At 43.8% G+C, this 8,468-nt stretch overlaps 1 long non-coding RNA gene across 1 annotated transcript; it reads left to right on the top strand.

The window, feature by feature from the left end:
- Positions 1 to 233: 233 nt before the first annotated feature.
- On the top strand, positions 234 to 3,609 carry LOC119280927. Its single transcript, XR_005138222.1, has 4 exons — positions 234 to 377; positions 458 to 2,151; positions 2,245 to 2,532; positions 2,655 to 3,609. It is a non-coding gene; the product is annotated as an uncharacterized LOC119280927 (long non-coding RNA).
- Positions 3,610 to 8,468: the final 4,859 nt, after the last annotated feature.

Below are 8,468 nucleotides of genomic sequence, written 5' to 3'. Positions count from 1 at the left end.
AAGCGGAGATACATCGTGTAATACAGACAGATGCACTGCCTCACATCCGTCCAGTTGGCTCGGTCCGTGGTACTTGTCTGATGCGGAGAAGGGACGTGCCACGCGTGGCGTGTAGAGTGGGACATTGTTTTTCTGCTCCGCTGGCCCGGTGGTCTGCCCGTTAAGCTTTGTACGGACTGGACCTGGTGGTTAGTCGCATTTGGTGCCTGTTGGGTAGTCGCATTGGGTGCGTCTCGCACGAATTCCTTTCCCGTCTTGGTGGGCGAAGAGCAAGCCGAGCCGCGAGAATAGCACCGATGCCCGGGCTGCTTCCTCTTCCGTCTGGCTCTGCTCATGCCGATTCCCGGAGCGACGACGAGGGCGGCGTTGGACTCTGGGTGAGTGAACCCCCTTCTCTTCAGTTGGTCTTGGTTGAAATATAGATCTAACAAGATCGCTCCGGTCGCCGGTGCTGCAGATCGATCTCAGCGGCAAGGGATCCAGAGGCGTGTGAGGCGCTGTCCGTTTTGGGCGAGGGCGGTAACACTTTGCCTGATTCGGCCGTAGGCTCGCCGGATTCGACCGTCGGAGCGGCCTCGCCGGACATTCGTCGGTTGGATCAAGGGGGGGCCTTGACTGATGTCCAGTCCTCCGAGGCTTCCTGCAAGACCTTCAGTTCTGGGGGTGGAGATGTGTCATCCGCAAACCCCGGGTGCGCGACTCCTGCCATAGTCTCGCACAACTCCGTCAAGTCCAGCCGCCGCAGTGCCGCGTCGGATTCCTGCATGACATTCAGTTCTGGGGGCGTGGTCCCGCCGTCGGCGCGAGTCTGCGATGAGACGTCGGCCATAGTCTCGAGCTGCGCCGTGTAGTCCTTACGCCAAAACGGGTCGGCTTTGGGAAACACCATCATCCGCGTTGGCTGGAAGCGCAAGTAGCTATTGATTTTCTGTCGCTTAGGCCAATGGTGGGTGGTATGTACCTGAAAATCGTGCCTCCAACAACCATGAAATGCTCCGGACCTATGCTGAGAAGCTGCACTAGCCATCACACCGGCACATTGACACGTACACAAGGGATCTCGTGAAATAGTTGCGCCAGAACAACGTTAACCTGGGGAAGGTCTACAACATCATTGGAAGCCTGTTTGGTCGGATGGAGAACGTCTCGTTCACAAAGAGGTGCCTTAGAACTTTCTGTGGAAAGCTTATTAAGGAGCAGGCGGATGATGATGTGCGGAAGACTATGAATGCCTTCTCTGAGCTGGGATCAAATGATCCTGAGTTTCCGTATGTTAAAGAAACCAAGATAAAGACCCTGTTGTGGACTAATGGTAGAAGTAAGATGCAATACCACTATTTCGGGAATGTGATAACGTTCGACACTACTTACAAGACAAATCTGTACGACATGCCTTTCGGGCTATTCATGGGGGTGAACAATCACTTCCAGAGTATAATCATGGGTGGAGTCATGATGAGAGAAGAAACGATTGAGAGTTTCAAATGGGTATTTACCGAGTTCATTAGGATGATACGGGGCTAGCCTCCGAAAACAATACTTACAGGTTGTTTGTTTCCCTCCGATGTCCTATTTTTGCCACCTCTGTATCACACCTGATACCAAGAATAAATGCACATCGCGACTGTGTGTGTGGAGCGGGTTCTCCTATTTTGATTACAAGTTACATCCCTGATTTATCGTTTTCTGCCTACAGATCATGCGCGCGCAATGGAGGTGGCTATACAACAAATGATGCCGGATACCACACACCGGTGGTGCAAGTGGCATGTGCTATGAAGGTGAAGGAGCACCTCCGCCGCATTACACAAAACGGAATGATTTTAGGGCTGCATTGCACAAGGTGGTCAAGGAAATGCTCACTATGGACGAGTTTGAAGCAGCTTGGCTGAAATGCTGGACAAATACAAACTTCACAACAACACGTTCCTCATCCAAATTTTTGAGGTTCGGCACAAGTGAGCGAAGCCTTATTTTAGTGGCAAGTTCTGTGCGAAGCAAACCAGTACGCAAAAAAGCGAGAGTGCAAACCATTTGTTGAAGGGCTACATCCCGCCTGCATGCCCCATGAACCTTTTTGTGAAGCAATATAGCTAATTGCAGTTCGACTGGGAAGCTGAAGAAGGATTCCAAGAGAAGAGAACAAGGCTGGTGGGTGTTAAACAAAAACTTTCCGCAACCAGATAAATCATCTATTTTCTGTTTTTCATCCTTGCTAACAAATTTGTTTGTGTATTTTAACAGGGCGGGATAGTTCTCCCATACAATTACCCTTTGGAGGAGCATGCAAGTAAAGTGTATACCTGGACAATGTATGAGACGTTTGGGCTAGCTTTGTATCGCTCTGGTAAGTATGAGGTTGAGGGTGTTGAGTGGGGCATCAGCTACCACGTGCGGCACGTTGAAGCTGAGAAGCGAGAGAAGTGGTGCGGCAAAATGCATGTGGTCAGTGTCCATGATGGCGGTGCTAGGTACACATGCGAATGTGGGCTCTTCGAGCACATGGGGATGCTTTGTTGCCATGCTATCAAGGTTATTACTAACCAACCCCTACCTACTAGAGCGCCTTCGCTAGAAACAATTTCTTCACAAAGGTTTATCCAGTTTTCCATCTTCAGGTTGTAATGTTCTTTCTCCCCCTTCCTTACAAGCAGGTTTTAATTCATTTGGGAGTGAGAAAGATACCCAGATTCCATGTCCTGAAGAGGTGGACAGTAGATGCCCGCGACTGTTTGCCACTTCACCTTCTCCATTACCAAAAAGATCAAGGGCCTCCGCGGTTATCCTCCTAAAGGCATACATCACTACACCTGACCACGCTCGAGTTTGTGCAGCTTGGTGATAGCAATGTCGATGCCCTCGATAGAGCAATGGACATCCTGATTGCAGGCAAGGCAGAGCTGACTGTTTTGGCAGCGGTAAGGATGGCAAAAGTTTGGTGGACTAAACTCAAATTGGGGAGCCAGCCAATCCCACTCAGGATATGGGCGCAGGTTCCTCGCAACTATATGACATGTGTTCTCAGATCTTCATCTCCACCGAGTGTGGACTTAGTTCTATTTCAGGGGAAGCTGGCTCCAGCCTCTCACTGTCGACGTTCCTGCCGCCTGATAGGAAGAAGCAGAAAGGTAGGCCAACCAAAGCGAGGGACAAACCTGGATATGAGGTCAAGGACACGCGATCAAGGTTTTGTACGGTTTGTAGGGAGAAAGGGCACAAGAGCACGACGTGCCCCCGCAGGCTGACCTTCCGAAGAAACCTCAGAAAATCCCTACATGCGGCAATTGCGGTGTAGCTGGGCACAAAAAAACAAGTTGTTTCAACCTAGTCTTGCCGTTTGTGAATCGGCCTTGCGACGGGCCAGTCGAGTGATGTTCGGTTCAGCGCTTGAAGCAGGTTGTTGAATCCAAAAACCAATCCAGAGTTTGAGTAGTTCGATTTCCTGCAGTTAGGCTTAATTTGGGACTGTGATTTATTTTTCCAATAAGCTTTGTGCCTGGCTGGATGGTACTGTAATTTGATTTCATGCTGTTAGGCTTCGTTTTGGCATGTGATTTTGATTTTCCAATAAGGGATGTCGCAACTTGATTGGACTGTAAAAATGACTTAGTGCTGTTATGCTTAGATTTCCTTCTTTGACATGCCTCATGTGGTTTTGAAAACAAGTTGATATGTCGGCTCGCTATGTGGTGGCATCTCTTTTATATTGGTGGAACCTTTTCTGTCAGTCAAAATTATGATAAGTGCCTACTTTCCTGAGCAAGTGGCGATGGGAGCAGGTCGTATGTCGTATGGGCCTATCAGACTAATTGATGAGTCCGTGATGTGCAACTCCTGTACTGTGAGTTTGGATTGGATTGCCTTCCGGTTTTTCAACATTTGAATTATTGTGGTCCTATGGTGGTTGGGGGAGGGGGAAATATCCCATGGGCTATTTAAACACTTGCTTGCTGATGCTTGTAGGCAACACGCTGGACGACCTCTCCCTCTCGTTTCATCGTTGCCAGACCAGCCCTGCATTGTGTTGATGTCTACTACACAACCTTCTTCTTGTAGACGTTGTTGGGCCTCCAAGTGCAGAGGTTTGTTGGACAGTAGCAAATTTCCCTCAAGTGGACCTAAGGTTTATCAATCTGTGGGAGGCGTAGGACGAAGATGATCTCTCTCAAACAACCCTGCAACCAAATAACAAAAAGTCTCTTGTGTCCCCAACACACCCAATACAATGGTAAATTGTATAGGTGCACTAGTTCGGCGAAGAGATGGTGATATAAGTGAAATATGGATGGTAGATATAGGTATTCGTAATCTGAAAATATAAAAACAATAAGGTAGCAAGCGATAAAAGTGAGCGTAAACGGTATTGAAATGGTAGGAAACAAGGCCTAGGGTTCATACTTTCACTGGTGCAAGTTCTCTCAACAATAATAACATAATTGGATCATATAACTATCCCTCAACATGCAACAAAGAGTCACTCCAAAGTCACTAATAGCGGAGAACAAACGAAGAGATTATTGCAGGGTACAAAACCACCTCAAAGTTATTCTTTCCGATCAATCCATTGGGCTATTCCTATAAGTGTCACAAACAGCCCTAGAGTTCGTAGTAAAATAACACCTTAAGACACAAATCAACCAAAACCCTAATGTCACTTAGATACTCCAATGTCACCACAAGTATCCGTGGGTTTGACTATACGATATGCATCACACAATCTTAGATCATCTATTCAAACCAACACAAAGAACTTGAAAGACTGCCCCAAAGTTTCTACCGGAAAGTTAAGACGAAAACTTGTGCCAACCCCTATGCATAAGTTCACAAGGTCACTGAACCCGCAAGTTGTTCACCAAAACATACATCAAGTAGATCACGTGATTATCCCATTGTCACCACAGATAAGCACATGGAAGACATACATCAAGTGTTCTCTAATCCTTAAAGACTCAATCCGATACGATAACTACAAAGGGAAAACTCAATTCATTACAAGAGAGTAGAGGGGGAGAAACATCATAAGATCCAACTATAATAGCAAAGCTCGCGATACATCAAGATCGGCCATATCAAGAACACGAGAGACAGAGAGAGATCGAACACATTGCTACTGGTACATACGCTCAGCCCCGAGGGTCAACTACTCCCTCCATGGAGAGTGTCGCGATGATGAAGATGGCCATCGGTGATGGATTACCCCTATGGCAGGGTGCCGGAACGGGCTCCCGAGAGTTTTTTAGTGACTACGAAGGCTGAACTCCCGATCTAGGTTATGTTTCGGGGGTTTCTGTATTTATAGGAGAGATTAGGCGTTGAGAACAAGTCAGGAGGACCCACGGGGTGTCCACGAGGCACAGGGGCGCGCCCTAGGGGGGCGCCCTCCACCCTCGTGGGCCCCACGGGACTCCTCTCCAATAACTATTTGTTCCATTATTTTTAATATTTTCCTAAAAAATCTCTGTTAATTTTCAGCGCATTCCGAGAACTTTTATTTCTGCACAAAAACAACACAACGGTAGTTCTGCTGAAAACAACATCAGTCCGGGTTAGTTCTACTCAAATCATACCAAAATCATGTAGAAATATTATAAACATGGCAAGGATACATAAAAAATTATAGATACGTTGGAGACGTATCAAACATCCCCAAGCTTAATTCCTTCTCGTCCTCGAGTAGGTAAATGACAAAAACAGAATTTTTGATGTGGAATGCTACCTAGCATATATCTCAATGTAATCTTCTTTATTGTGGGAAGAATATTCAGATCCATAAGATTTAAAACAAATGTTTAATATTGACATAAAAATAAAAATACTTCAAGCATACTAACAAAGCAATTATGTCTTCTCAAAATAACATTGCCAAAGAAAGTTATCCCTACAAAATCATATAGCCTGACTATGCTCTATCTTCATCACACAAAGTATTTAATCATGCACAACCCCGGTTTCAGCCAAGCAATTGTTTCATACTTTAGTATTTTCAAACTTTCTCAATCTTGACGCAATGTATGAGCGTGAGCCATGGACATAGCACTATAGGTGGAATAGAATGGTGGTTGTGGAGAAGACAAAAAGGAGAAGATAGTCTCACATCAACTAGGCGTATCAACGGGCTATGAAGCTGCCCATCAATAGATATCAATGTGAGTGAGTAGGGATTGCCATGCAACGGATGCACTAGAGCTATAAGTGTATGAAAGCTCAAAAAGAAACTAAGTGGGTGTGCATCCAACTAGCTTGCTCACAAAGACCTAGGACATTTTGAGGAAGCCCATCATTGGAATATATAAGCCAAGTTCTATAATGAAAATTCCCACTAGTATATGAAAGTGACAACATAGGAGACTCTCTATCATGAAGATCATAGTGCTACTTTGAAGCACAAGTGTGGTAAAAGGATTGTAGCATGGCCCCTTATCTCTTTTTCTCTCATTTTTTTTGTTTTTTTTGGGCCTTCTCTTTTTTTGGCCTCTTTTTTTTTCGTCCGGAGTCTCATCCCGACTTGTGGGCGAATCATAGTCTCCATCGTCCTTTCCTCACCAAGACAATGCTATAATAATGATGATCATCACACTTTTATTTACTTACAACTAATGAATTAAAACTCGATACTTAGAACAAGATATGACTCTATATGAATGCCTCCAGCGGTGTACCGGGATGTGCAATGAATCAAGAGTGACATGTATGAAAAAATTATGAACGGTGGCTTTGCCACAAATACGATGTCAACTACAAGATCATGCAAAGTAATATTACAATGATGAAGCGTGTCATAATAAATGGAACAATGGAAAGTTGCATGAAAATATATCTCGGAGTGGCTATGGAAATGCCATAATAGGTAGGTATGCTGGCTGTTTTGAGGAAGGTAATGGTGGGTGTTATGGTATAGGCAAAAGTTGCGCGGCACTAGAGAGGCTAGCAATGGTGGTAGGGTGAGAGTGCGTATAATCCATGGACTCAACATTAGTCATAAAGAACTCACATACTTATTGCAAAAATCTATAAGTCAGCAAAACCAAGTACTACACGCATGCTCCTAGGGGCAGGGTTGGTAGGAGTTAACCATCGCGCGATCCCGACCTCCACTCATAAGGAAGACAATCAATAAATAAATCATGTTCCAGCTTCATCACATAACCGTTCACCATACGTGCCTGCTACGGAAATCACAAACCTCAACACAAGCATTTCTCAAATTAACAATAAGTCCACTAGCATGACTCTAATATCACTATCCTCATATCTCAAAACAATCATAAAGAATCAAACTTCTCATAGTATTCAATGCACTTCATATGAAAGTTTTTATTATATCCCTCTTGGATGCCCATCATATTAGGACTAGTTTTATAACCCAAGCATATTACCATACTGTTCTAAGACTATCAAAATAATATAAGTGAAGCATGAGAGTTCATATATTTCTTAAAAATAAAACCGCCGTCATGCTCTAAAAGATTTAAGTGAGACACTAGAGCAAACGACAAACTACTCCAAAAGATATAAGGGAAGATCAATGAGTAGTCAAATAATTATGCAACTATGTGAAGACTGTCTAACATTTAAGAATTTCAGATCTTGGAATATTATTCAAACAGCTAGCAAAAAAAAAACAAAATGACGCTCCATGCAAAACACATATCATGTGGAGAATAAAAATATAGCTCCAAGTAAAGTTACCCCTGAACGAAGACGAAAGAGGGGATGCCTATTGGGGCATCCCCAAGCTTAGGCTTTTGGTTTTCCTTGAATATTACCTTGGGGTGCCTTGGTCCTCCCCAAGCTTAGGCTCTTGCCACTCCTTATTTCGTAGTCTATCGAATCTTTACCCAAAACTTGAAAACTTCACAACACAAAATAAGCTAAACAACACATAGAAACCAGAATCTGTCAAAAACAGAACAACCAGTAGTAATCTATAACTCTCGAATACATCTGTAACTCCAAAAATTCATAAATAAATTGGTGGACGTGAGGAATTTGTCTATTAATCTTCTGAAAAAATAATAAACTTAAAAGCACTCTTCTGTTAAAAAATGACAGCTAATCTCGTGAGCGCAAAGGTTTTGTTTTTACAGCAAGATCACATTAACTTTCACCCAAGTCTTCTCAAAGGTTCTACTTGGCACTTTATTGAAACAAAAACTATAAAATATTATTACTATAGTAGCATAATCATGTGAACACACAAAAACAGTAGGGGTAAATATTAGGTTGCCTCCCAACAAGCGCTTTTATTTAATGCCTTTTTAGCTAGGCATGATGATGACAATGATACTCATATAAAAGATAAGAATGGAAACATAATGGGAGCATCATGAAGAATATGACTAACACACTTAAGTCTAACCCACTTCCTATGCATAGGGATTTTGTGAGCAAACAACTTATGGGAACAAGAATCAACTAGCATAGGAAAGCAAAACAAGCATAACTTCAAGATTTTAAGCACATAGAGA

The sequence above is a fragment of the Triticum dicoccoides genome, chromosome 3B (assembly GCF_002162155.2).
Source record: "Triticum dicoccoides isolate Atlit2015 ecotype Zavitan chromosome 3B, WEW_v2.0, whole genome shotgun sequence".
Taxonomy (NCBI): Eukaryota; Viridiplantae; Streptophyta; class Magnoliopsida; order Poales; family Poaceae; genus Triticum; species Triticum dicoccoides.
Note: the sequence above shows the minus strand (reverse complement) of the source record. Positions and strands in the feature narration are given on the sequence as shown.